Source organism: Symphodus melops (genome assembly GCF_947650265.1).
Source record: "Symphodus melops genome assembly, chromosome: 13".
Taxonomy (NCBI): Eukaryota; Metazoa; Chordata; class Actinopteri; order Labriformes; family Labridae; genus Symphodus; species Symphodus melops.
Genome location: NC_136703.1, coordinates 11,566,376 through 11,579,399, shown reverse-complemented (window position 1 = coordinate 11,579,399; position 13,024 = coordinate 11,566,376). Strand labels below are relative to the sequence as shown.

The window sequence follows — 13,024 nt, the reverse complement described above, 5'->3', positions numbered from 1 at the left end:
CTTAATCTTAGCGGCAGTACTAGACCTTGCAGTAATTTGGGGTTTAGTGTCTTACTCAAGGGCTCCTGAGGAGTGTTTGCATCAACCTGAGAGAGCATCTTACAGTAGTGTGCTGACAGTTTGTATCACTTTCTCAAGGCCAACCTTGAAGTTTTGACAAGATTAAAAAATGGCACTGACGTCATCATCTGTGGAAGCCTTTACAGCCACAGTTAAGAGACCCTAAATTCAAACTCACGGTATTAGCGTTGCTGCCTACAGCTTTGAATTGCTGAGCAGAAAACATTAAAAAAAGGAGCAGGTGGCAGCACACACATTACTGCCCACGTCCTCATGCCAATCTGAACAGACATTTCCTGTGCCTCTCAGTTGTTTATGAATTCTGCCAATGGCTACACATAAAGTGTTAAAAGAGTTAAAATTATTTTAATGCTTTCGTTTTAGTCAGGACAAGTGGAGGGGAGGTGTTAAGTGTGGTAAAATATGGGGGAGAGGAGATTATTTAAATGGAACAACTTGCCATGTGTCATGAATTTTCATGCAGGGAGTCTGTCCTGTCCTAATATGCACAGCCACTTTATTTCATAAAATCAGGAAAATTTGCAGATTTAAGTAATGCGCTTTTTAACAATTCTTGTTGTAATGTCCCACATATAGACTACCTGGAATCCGGAATGGTTAGGTTGTGTAGCTGTTTCTATTTATTTAATCTATATACTGTATAAACATTTTATTATATTATGACAATACAAATGTCCTTTTATCTTAATATTCATTACTTATATATATTTTAGCCTACTTTTGTGTGTCTCTGTGTGTGTGTGTGTGTGTGTGTGTGTGTGTGTGTGTGTGTGTGTGTGTGTATGTGTGTGTGTGTGTGTGTGTGTGTGTGTGTGCCGCGTTTGTGTGTGCGTGCCGCGTTTGTGTGTGCATGCACGTGTGTGTGCATAAATGTGAGTATATTGTTTTCAGAGTTCAGTTTTGCTGCTTGGAATTAGCTTGTCTGACATCTGCGATCAATAAAACAAGGTCAGTCTATTGCATAGGTTTTTTATTTTTTTATTATAACAACCTGCATGAATCTACACAAGCTCAAATGGACTTTGATTGGTATGTTCTTTTCTTGGAGATCAGATATAAACGCAGAAGAAAGATTCAGTATGTGCTGCACCGTATCTACATAAATAAGTACCGTATATGAAAAACTATTACAGTGCAGTTTCCGAGAAAATAATTCACTTGGGTACAGAAAGAAATAAATCAAATAACTTGCAGGTGGCCAACAGTTTATCTAGAAAAAGAGTCACTGTAACCATGAAAACATCTTTGAATGAACAAATTATCGATTACAGGCAGATTAAAAGCATTCCCCAGCATCAACCAACTTGTGTAACCCAACAGGTGATGCCTGACCCTGCAGTGTGCCTCCTTAAATGAAATGTTTGCCTTCTTCATGAGAAAACGAGGCAGTTGGGTGTTGTGTTTGCTTTCATTTTGAGAGAATTAGAGGCTTATATGTGAGTGAACCCTGCAGTATAATGGAACAAACAACAGAGATGTCACCCAAGTGGGTTCTCCTCCTCACTTTCTCTCTCCAGAGAAGGCTGCTGCACATAAACACACATCATGGATGTTCAGCCTGGTTGGTTCTGGCATTTTTTTCCAAACATTGTTCTCAGGTGTTCAATGAAAAGATCTATTCTATGTGATGGGGATTTGGAAATACAGTGTCAAGATCCAAGGTGCAGACCACTGTATGGATTTTCAATAGTCTCTTCCTAATGAATGTTTTCAACCTTTTCTTGTCAATAAATGACCCCATGATCCCTCACACTTGGAATATATTAAAAGTTACACAAATATAAGCTTGTGTAGATATTTTTTTAAATGTATTTTTTTGAAGATCCACTTTAGTTTAAATAGACATAGCCATATTAACACGACATGCGGAGCACATCAAGTTCCCAAGCAGCACGTTTAAGAAAATGCATACACACAATCAACCGCAACAGCTGGTAACAAGCAAGCGACTCTGCACTTCCAAAGTGTTAACTTGCACATTTGTTGGTGACAAATGATGCGGAAATAGTGTGTAAAGGCAATGTTTTCTCATTATGGCGAACATGAACAGCAGTAGATCTGCTTGGGTCTCAAATTTTCACGGTAGATCATTAGCTGGTTAAGGGTGAACACATCTGTTTCACACAGCCTTTCCCAAGTGTAGCATTCAGGATGTCAAACACATGAATTATTCAAACAGCTTGATTAACATTAACCTGTAGCTTATTCAATGTCCAAGATTAGACCACCTTTGCTTGTCAAAAAAAAAAGGATAACAAAAAAGGAATTAAATTTCACTATCAATGTTTTCACAAACATTTGGGAAGAGCTGCAAGTGTGAACAAAAACCGCCACATTTTTCACTCCAAATTTATCTGCAATCCTTCCTGCCACCCCCCATAGTGAAGTCAGGATGAGGTGATATGGGAATGCAGCGCAAAGAGTTTTCAGGAAAAATCACTTGAAGTGGAAGGGGTTGATGACGTCAATATTCCATGACAGGAATGCTACCAGTGCAATATCCATACATTCCTGGCATTTTTGACTAGTTGGAATGTTTAAATTAAATCCTGGTTTAAATCATTCTTATTCTTAGCTTTTATATTTTGTACATTTTTAGTGCTTTTGTACTTTTATTCCATATTATGTTGTTTTGTTAATAACGTGTGTTTGATGTACTGCTGCTGTAATGCCACAATTTCCCAGTTTGGGATTAATAAAGTACATCTGTTGTTTGCCAGTATGTTTGTCTCTGTTCCTTTGTTGATACAATGAAGTAAAAATTGTTATCATAAGCTATTTTTTACATAGAGAGAGTTTCAGGAGGACTACCCCTGAAATCCCCCTGATCTGTTTGTTCACACATGAACCTCACAGCAAGAGACTATCCCTGTCGGGCAGGAGGGAGAGCAGGGAGTCATGTGGTAATGCACATGAAAAAAACCCGTAAAGAAGTGGCAGATGAAGAGAGCCCACTATACAATGCAAGATTGAGAATATTTGTTGTAAGAAAAATGTTATTTGTAGTTCAACAGCATCAAATTCTCAACAAAAGAGCGAAGAAAAACATACTGACAAACAGAATGCAGCAGTTGAATTACGTTGACGGAAATCGTACTGGCGTAAACATCATCACCCCCTCCTATGTGCTCAAGGTGAAGCACCCCCCCCCCCCCACCAATCTGACAGGGAGAGCTTTCTGCTGTGAAGAGCATGTGTGAACAACCTACTCAGGAAGATTTCAAATGTACAGGCAGAAACTGCAAATGTATTTTCTCAGAACAGTAAAGTGAGGAAAGTACAACACAAAAGTGCTCATTTGTACCCACAAATTTAAAGAATGCCCATAGGAGAACACAACAACTCATGCAGCCCTTAGTCACATATTCCCAGTGTGCATGTGTATTAAAGTCATTTAACATTTTAATTTAAATATTTCCCTCGGGCACCAATAGTCTTGTGAGCTGCCTTTAACATTGTTAAGTAGTGATGATGTAACACCTCTTATTCCACTGCAACACTGATATCACACACATTCTCAGACACACTGCCCCCCCCCCAACCCCCACCCCTGTCTTTAGTCAATAAATGAAGGCAGCTGTCTTTAAATGTGCTTATTGCTCGACATTTATTCCCAATCCATCTCTATTTAGCAACACTAATGTTACAATGTTGGGCAGCAGATATGAGATAGTCGATTGCTCGTACAACTGAAATGCTGCATGCGCCCAGTATATGCTCTTCAACACAATCAGTTAGTATAAAATGCATGCAGTGTAGGCATTCTCCTCCACTATGAGAATCATGCTATGTGTTCTTTGTAGCACTCTTCCCTCAAGAGAGCACTGCATAGCACAGCTTCGCCTCCTTTCTTTCTTAAACCTTTTCTTCCACTGTGCCACTCTTTTGACACTGTGAAGAAAGGCTGGTCAAATCAGATTCTAGAAAAAAAGAAAAAATACACAGACACACACAAAAAAAAACCCACACAATTTTTTGCCAATAGATACAGAGAATTATCTGACATCTTTAGGTCAATATGCCCACATGCTAGGCCTAAATACAAAGCAGCTCATAATTGGATGATTTCATACAGTGAGTAGTAGTTCATCCTTGTATTATGGATAATCCTTGAAGCACTGCTAATATTCACAGTCTGATGATAGCCTTGCAGTGGCAAAATGACAGACTGTCAAAAGTAGATAGCAGTGCAGGATTCCTTTGAAATGGTCCGTATGTGGCTTTAGACACCTCACGGTGCAAAATGTGAACCATAGAATTCTAATTTTATCTTCTTTTTTTTTTACCAGGTACATTTATTTTGCATTCTTGCTAGATTTTTGTCATCTATTGCCAGGACATGACTTTTTTATGAATACCTTACTTCAATCACAGGCACTATTCAGAGAGCTTCACATATATACAACAAAATGTGCATTTAAACCTCGGGAGCCCAAATCAATCATATCTCAAACTCAGTTTGTTCACTTTTGTATCAACGAAAATGTGCCCTTTATCCTTTCAAAAGGGAAAAGTGGTCTCGTTGTATTGCTCTTTTTCCACCTCGTCGTTTCTGTTTTGAATTTAGCCTTGTTCTCCTTCCCTCAAAATGATCTGAAGTGAAGCATTTGGGACTGGCTACATTTTGCTGAAGATTTAAAAATTGTCTTTTATATTCAGATTGAAACATCACTGAGGAATCAAATTGTTCATTATCAGTAATTGTCAACCAAAGTATCTCAAGCTTTCCTTAAAAAAATGAAAGCCACTTGCAACACTGCAAGAAGATGGTGAATGTAATTTTTGTACAAGGCATTATTTCCCTTAACTGCGATGTCAATAAATTAATATATAATGCAAAAAACACTGCCTAGATTGTTGAATTAACTACAGACCGCACAGTGGTAAGAGGAACTTACTCAGAAGCTCCCTCTGGTGTTTAACTTCAATAAATAAAATATTCTATGTCAGCAGCAGTCTCTGCAGTAGAGACATCAGAAGAATATTTCTTGCCTAATGTAGCAACTAAAAGAAATCTCCATTCCACATTTGACATAAAATGAACTGCTTTGAGAATAGGTTGTAGTGTAGCTTGCAGACTCTTTGTTTCAAGATCAAATGCACCTTGGAAACTAAGGCAGTGTCCGTACTGCATGAGATGGACACTGAAATAAATATACACCATGGGAAGGATCTATTATTTTCTGTTGATCAAAACTTTATAACGTATGGTGAAATCCCTTCACAGTTTCTGAGCTTGCTAAAGGAAGTCTGTGAAAATACTATTTCTGGATAGTGCTGCTGCCTACCTGGTGTGCAAGGCCACTTCAGATGTCACTAGGGGGCATTGTTATACCACAGCAGGAAAGACCTGCAACCTATAAAACATACATCTATTACTATGGCAACAAGATCCTCTGCACTCCTTCCTCTGTGATTTCTTTTTGCATTGTCTCTCTGTAGATCAAATAGACTACCTAGGGCAGAGGTCAATGTGAACTAGATTAGAGCTGTACATATTGATAGAAACAAATTACTCTGAGTTGTCAGGCCCAACAGTGGAATACAGAGTGTTCAATTAGGGCAAAGTGCTGTTTCTCACTATATGATAGAGCTACTTCTATCAATACATACTGAGACTGATAAATTATAGGAATCTATAGAGCTCACTTGTCTGCAGTGAAGTACTTGAAGCTGAAGAAATACACAACTCGAGGTCAAGATTACAGGTCAGCACAGCACAATGGCCTTATAAAGGGTGAAGATGTGAGGTCTCCAAGCTTTGGTGTTGTGTCTCTCTCTATATAGAGGGTAATGTCAAGGTTCAAGACACAGTGTTCACTGCTGGTTCAAGTGGTAATTGGAATGTAAGCTTTTTCTCTATAGCCTTACACTTTAGTGAGGACCTTGTGAGAACAGAGCTTGGCATGGACAACCTGAGCTTCAGTGGTCCATACATGATTATTCAAGGCTTAATTGTTCAAAATTCACAAATTCTGGACAATTCACATCAAATTGGAACAAGAATACAGACGACATTAGATTCATTATCTCATAAATATTCTCCATATATTGATCCATATCCATATATCTCCATTGACGTACAATATTATTTCATTTTTGTCCTTTGAAAACATTGTAAGATATACATTTAAATAATTACAATCTTACTATTTTTTTCTTTCTACATTTCAATGCATGGAGGAAAAAAAAAAACTTAAAAAATATCCATACATTACAAGTTAGAAAATGATTCTTTTGGATGTAAGCCAGAGTTTAATGTTCCTAATTTACAAATGCAAATGTTTTGTTTGAAGATGGCAGTCAATACACCTGCATTTCACATTCCTTCAGACACTTGAATTTATACTTCAAGTGACAGAGTATTTTTACTCTATGGGGTGGTAAAACGCAAAACACACTTTTATGTTCTTGCTCAGTGTTCATGCGGTTCACTCACTGAGCTGATCTGCTGCTCTCCTCTCTTGCAGCTGGACTGCCAGAGTGAAATCAGGATGTGAAAGTCTATATAAGGACTGGCATAATTTTCTGTTTCTCAATCTGAGTGTTGATGAGAGAAAGCTTTTTAACTTGACCATTGGAATTCTTTGCTATTTTTACCTCTCACTTTTAAATTTGATCTGTTATATACCACAGAGAAGTCACTTTGCATTCATCTTTTCTCTTTGGATGAGCAAATTACCTGCATAAAGGCAAACGTGATTATCCTTTGAATAAGCAAATGACAAATGAAGGCACAAGCATATGAGAAGTAGAAGTGGGTAAGTATTGTACGGCAAAATAGATGATGCCTCTGACTTTCCTTTGATTTACAATAGGCAATTTTGTCCAATCCCTGCGCTTTGTATACGCACATATTTGAGCCGAAGCCTATGGGCACATTCCGTTATAGTAGATGACAGCAGTCATTCCGCGGAGTCACTGCATGTCCTTTGACCTCCCTCGTTTCTAAAATAGAGAAACGACCTTGTGGAGACTTGAGTCATAGTTGCAGTTTTGGACGTCTGTCAAAGGCTTTCTCACGTTGGGCGTCTGAAGTAAAAAAAGCCAGCAGGAGTCAACTTGTTTGTCACTCCAATCAGCACTGAATTGTACCGCAGACTAAAAGTTGCCTGAACTTTCACACTTTCAATCCACGAGCTTCCCGTGAGGGATTTAAAGAACAAACTTGAAAGACTTTTCATCTCATGGGTAAGTTCTTTTGCCATTTTTTGTATGACAGAAAAAAAGACGATTTAGCTTAATAATGAGGCAGGCCACATTTTGATAAGGGAAGTTAGGTTAAAGTTAAAACTCAGCATCAAGCTACAAGTTCAGCATCGTAAATCTGAGAGTTATTTGGCTCCTATGGAGCTCATAGTATGCAATACAACAAAAACAAAACGACACAGTTAGACACTTTCAGGTTGTTGTAGATAAAGTAAAAAAAAAAAAAGATCGAATAATATAATTAAGTCAGTATTTAAGACGAGTTTTCCCTTTCATGTGTTATTTTTTATTGTATGTCCTACCAAGCCTCCCTCCAGAGATGAGGCTTTTTTTTGAGCATTTTGTTGTTTTTCGTCCTTCTGACATTGTTGCTAAGACATTTATCTATTATTTCATCCAGCTGTTCTCTTTCACATGTTTAACATGTTGGGTTGCCAGCATTTTGGAGTTATTTCTCACACATTTTAATTAATTACACATTTTCAACACTCTCAATGATTTCTTTTAGACATTTGAAATGTGTTTTTTAGTGGTCTCAAAGTGATACTGATATTCAAAGTGAGACTTTGAAAACAACAGAGTGCTGGTCTCAGATGAGATGGTGTATCTAACTTCCTCAAGCAACATTTATTGGTACTTTTTCAACAGCTGACACATTACAATCACATTTTAATAGGACAAAAGGTTTTGTTGACATTTTTTGTTCAACTCACACATTTTCAAATCGATACAAAGATTGTTTATGTCCCAAACTCACTTGTGTACATACTTTCGTCCTCCATCAGTCGTCAGAGCCAATTACATGAATGCAAATGTTTTACAGTGAGATCACATCTCTCTGCGTCTGTTCTTCTGTCCGGACACTCAGAGAGTGAAGAGGAGTGCTGGCAGCTGAGTTGCTCAGAGCTTTTGCCATGCTCAGTCCTGTGAAGGCAGCCCATTCAAGCCCCTGCAGCTTTGTCATGGCCAAATGGGTCGAGTCTCCCTCTTTGTGTGACCCAACTTGACTGAAATGTGGTAATTGGGAGAATCCTGGGATCCTCCGCTCCTGTGGTTGTATTGGCCAGTTTTTCAATCAATTAATTTACAGTACAACAAGTTTTTACATGAGAAACAGGTCAGCTTTTAATCAAAACTTTGAAAAACATCCAGTTATGTTTATTCAGGCATGGTTGGCTCTCTCTCTCCTTCTCATCGACATGGTCATGTCATCTGAAATATTTATTAAAGTCTGTATACTGTATATCAAACTATGAATACATATACAGTCAGTGTTAAGCAAATTGCAAAGACTGCAATGAAATTAAATTAAAGTCTATATTAGTTGACTCTTTATTACAGTATTCCTTTAAAACGTGTAACAGAATTATGTTCAGCTCAGTTAATATACATGAATAAGTCCACAAAAAAATAAGAGTAAAGTATTGGTAAAGTACTGCTGAAGATACTGAAGCGAACAAATCACTTCAGGCAAATTTAATAAAGGCGTAAAGGATTAATGTTATGCTGCACTAGGTCTTCTTCAGATTCAACACGCTAAAGTTTTTATAATTATTCTTCTGTTTAACCTTTTTCTATTTGAAGATTCGAGATTGTTCTTGTTTTTAGTTACTGGAAAAGGTCTGTGTTGCCAATGCGACAAAAGCTCCATAATTAATAGCTTTGTCCGTAAATTATTAGAAGCTGTTCCCCGCGAACATAGATCGATGTCCTTAAATGTCATGTTTTGTGTGACTTCACTCTGCTGTCATGTTTGGCAAAATGACTAAAAGCAAGATTCAGAAACATTTTACCTGCAGATTGATTTTCTGTTGATTGTTGCAGCTCTGCTTGAATTCACCGGTCCACTGAAAACACACACACCGTCGCACACTGCTCTGCCTTCTTCTGTGCACAGATTGAATTCATTCCTTCTTTCTGAGAAACACTATTGTGCTACGTGTTTTGATCAAGATTCTCACCGTAAAAAAGAGATTGAATTATCCAAATTCATTGCTCAGGGCATTTTCTGAGTTATTAGAGACAGAAAATGGATGATAAATTCTAAATGTCAGAGGCTGAGTGGTTTGTCTATAGTGCACTTCATATGAAGCAGGTGCTTGTATGTGAACTGACAGTGGATTCATGCTGGAAATGTCATAATACTCTGTGAAATGAAAACTTTCCTGGGTAACTAGCTCCCCAATGGCAACACATAAAAGTAAGTGTTCCAGTAAATCACTCCTCAGAGGTTAGACATAGTGTTAGCTTGGGACAGGTTTATCTGGCATGTGCTGCCACATGCCGGGCATGCTGTCTCTATCTACTTTGTCTTCCAGAGAAACATACCCCATAATATGTATAAGAACAAATATAATTGAAGCCTGTTGGAAGAGTTTTACTATATTTACTCAGTTAGGCAGCTGTAAGTCAACCCATGGCTTTTCAGAGGTGGCAAACTGACAAACATTTTGGATATGAATATGATATAAATGCTGGATTATTATGATATTCTGAATGTAGCATTTTCATTCTCAGTCTGTTTTTATATTAGGTCTGAAATGCAGCCAAATCTTGAGCGACTGAATGTAGTATATTTAGCTGCTGTCAGCATCTGAGCAGCTCATTGTTATCCATTAGAAGAATCTCTGCAGTGTAAGAGCCTTACCAAGCAGGGGGCGAATGTTCAACCACTTAATCTGAGACGAGCTTGGGGGAGTAAAACGCAATCCCAGTCTCCATTGCCAACAACATCATTTTATCAACATGCAGCCATGAAAGAACACAACCTGAGCTGATGCATCTGTGTGAATGGTAGAGTGAACTGTCTCGTTAACAAATCATTTTGGGGTTTTTTTCTGTCACTTTGAGAGTGGTTTCAGATGGTTGTGTATTCGCTCTAGCCGCTACAAATCGATTTTCTGTGTTGGAGCTTCATCAATGTGTTGGACACAGTGGGAAATTCTCTTAATCAGATAGTAAAGGAAGGGAGGTGAACATGCATACCAAATCAAAACATTTGATTATTTAATTAGCTGATGGAAGTCATAAATGCTGTTTAGTATAAATCATTCAAAGGTTACTCATCCTCAGTAGAGATATAGTTTCTCAGGCTCTCGATGCCAAATGACTTAATGTGCAAAGATCTCTAATTACAGTAAAGCAAATTTTAAATGAGCCAATGCCATTACATTTAAAATTTTTGATATATTATTGCAATCAATCTGTGGGAAAACAAAACCACAAGCTTGCTGTCAAGTGTAGAACAGGGCAAATGTTTTCTCAGGGCAAATGATTATTTCAGTGAAACAAAAATGAGATTGCTTTTATATTTAGAGAGGACCGATAATAACATATTTTACATATCAATAGACTGAGAGAAAGCTTTCATGTGGATTAACTGTTTAAGCACTGTTTAAGAAGATAATCTGCCAATACTGCATACATGCATAAATTTAGCAGTCTGTGTATATAGGAATGTGAGGTGACAGCTGTCACAAAAGTAGCGTCATACTCCGTGTGTGCCAAACTGAAATGGGCCAAGCACCATCTTTTTGTCGTATTACAAACTTCCCATCCATCATCTGCAACCGCTGCTAAAATAAAAATCTAACGCAAAATGTTTGTTTGATAGAGAATAGCAGGTGGTTCTTCTGTGTCATTCCCATGCTCTTTCCTGCTGTGAGTATTAGTCTCTGTAGTAGTTCCCCCGCTTCTGTTCCATAAAAGGACACACAGGAATCCCTTTTCCGTCTCTTGCTCAATAATTTAATGATGCTTGGGCGGCTTTGATCAGAATGTGGCCATGAAAGAGAAACTAAATGGCTTGAGCACTGATGTGTATATTTGGTGAGGGGGATTTTATTGCTCCACTCCGAGGAGAGCCAGTCCACATTTGGAATGCTCGTGAAAGATTTACAGGAGTCACTGACACAGGAACTTACTGCCATCAACGCTGTGGTTTAAAATAGAGGGATCGCTGTTGGAATGTGATTGTGTCTTCACACTGTCTGTCTTTGTGCATTTATTGACGTATTTGTTAACATGAAACCTTTAACCATTGAGGGATTAAGCTTTGTATCCTGTAGAAATATTTTGAAGAATTCCCAGTAACTCTCTCCAGCGTGGATTCCAGCCGTCTTGTTACCATGGTGTCTGGCTTTCTGCCTCTCAGCTCAGGCACTTCCTAACAACCTAGAGCAAAGGTCGTGACCACTCCAGCCGACAACTGTGTGGTGAAATAAACGCCCCGCGCAGGGGGCACAAATAACTTTGGACCCTGTCTGAATTGAAGGAGCTGAAGTTTTCTGCCGTGAGCAGAAGAATACGGGGGATGATCTGGCTTTGAGGGCGATCACATATGTTGTCCTCAGACTCCCTTCACCCCTTAAGCTGTACTTTCAGGAGCTTGAGCTCAAGTTCAACTGGGAATATTTTCCCCTGTGAGTGAGGAACATGGTTTGCTGGCACTTCAAATGCTCTTCAAGACTGGAGGCCTTCTTTTAAACAGAGCCCTCACTGTTAAGTCCCCCTTTTTTCAGGACAAAGCTCAGTTTGACACAGAAACCCGAAAATAAGATGTGACATCTACAACCCATCTCCATGTTAACAGTTACAGAATGTCCCTGTTACCAGAGAAGTAAACATCCTCTCTGCATGTGGTCGCCTCCTGCATATTACTTAATGCAATATTGCAAACTTTATTTTGTATTTGGCCTTGAACCTGGAGGGAAGGGAGGACTTTAGGCTTGTTTAAAATCATGGCATGTCACGCTACAGCCGGCACATGTGTGTGAAAACATAATGATAAGAGTGCTCCTGTGTTTGACAGGAGGAAAGAATTTGGGCATGACGCATGGTTCAATGTTCTTACATGTTCCACTGCTTCAAGGCTGGGATGATCTACATGAGTAACAACGGATTCTCACACTAACTAATCCAAGCCTCTTATTTTTTCTGCCTTGTTGCATTTCCTGTGCATTGTGTGATTATGTGATCGGCAGCTTGAGATTTGATAAACAATTTAAGAAAAAATGTGTGTAAGTCCATAAAAGAGACAATAATTCAAGTTTGTTTTATAACTAAAGTAATAGAAGGTATAACACTCTCATTGTTTTCTCTAGGTTTATATAAATTTTTTTAGGGGGGCAGATGGACACAAACACTTAAAGGAGTCTTGGTGTTCATGTGTTTCTTAATGACAGCTCTCCTGTTCTTTCAGAAAGGCGTCCATAAAATGACTTCAGTTGTGATGGCTCCTTTCCTTCACACCATTCTCCATTCTCCCCTCTATTCAAGATCAAATCTCTACAATAAAGGCACAAAAAGCCCCCCACCCCCCCCCCCCACCCACCCAAAAAATAAATAAAAATAAAATAAATAAATACATGAAACAAACTCAATAACGGGGGGAAATAACGGTAGGGGAACTGCTGATTGTTGCAAATGTTTTACTTTATTGAGCTATCATTGAAGAGTCTTTATCTATGATAAACTTTAGTAGCAGCATGCTTTTCAAAGCTCAGTCTTTCTCCCTTTCTATTTTGAGCCTGTTGCTTAAGTGTTTTAGAAGCTCGTTGAATTCCTACAAGTATGTCATTTTATCTTGATCATATTTATCCAACACTCTCAAACCCTAGGCTATAGTTTTTATGCGTATATCACCCGGAGGATTCACAATGACCCTTGCACTCTGAGCACATTGATTTTGCTCATCTACTGCTGGTATTCCTAACAACAGGCTCTGAACTGAATG

At 38.5% G+C, this 13,024-nt stretch overlaps 1 protein-coding gene across 1 annotated transcript in view; it reads left to right on the top strand.

The window, feature by feature from the left end:
* Positions 1–7,071: 7,071 nt before the first annotated feature.
* Positions 7,072–13,024, top strand: part of chl1a (cell adhesion molecule L1-like a) — a 54,349-nt gene continuing 48,396 nt past the window's right edge. The window contains exon 1 of the mRNA XM_079359617.1: positions 7,072–7,272. The gene's annotated coding sequence lies outside the window, so the exon portion shown is untranslated. The remainder of the gene's footprint in view (positions 7,273–13,024) is intronic.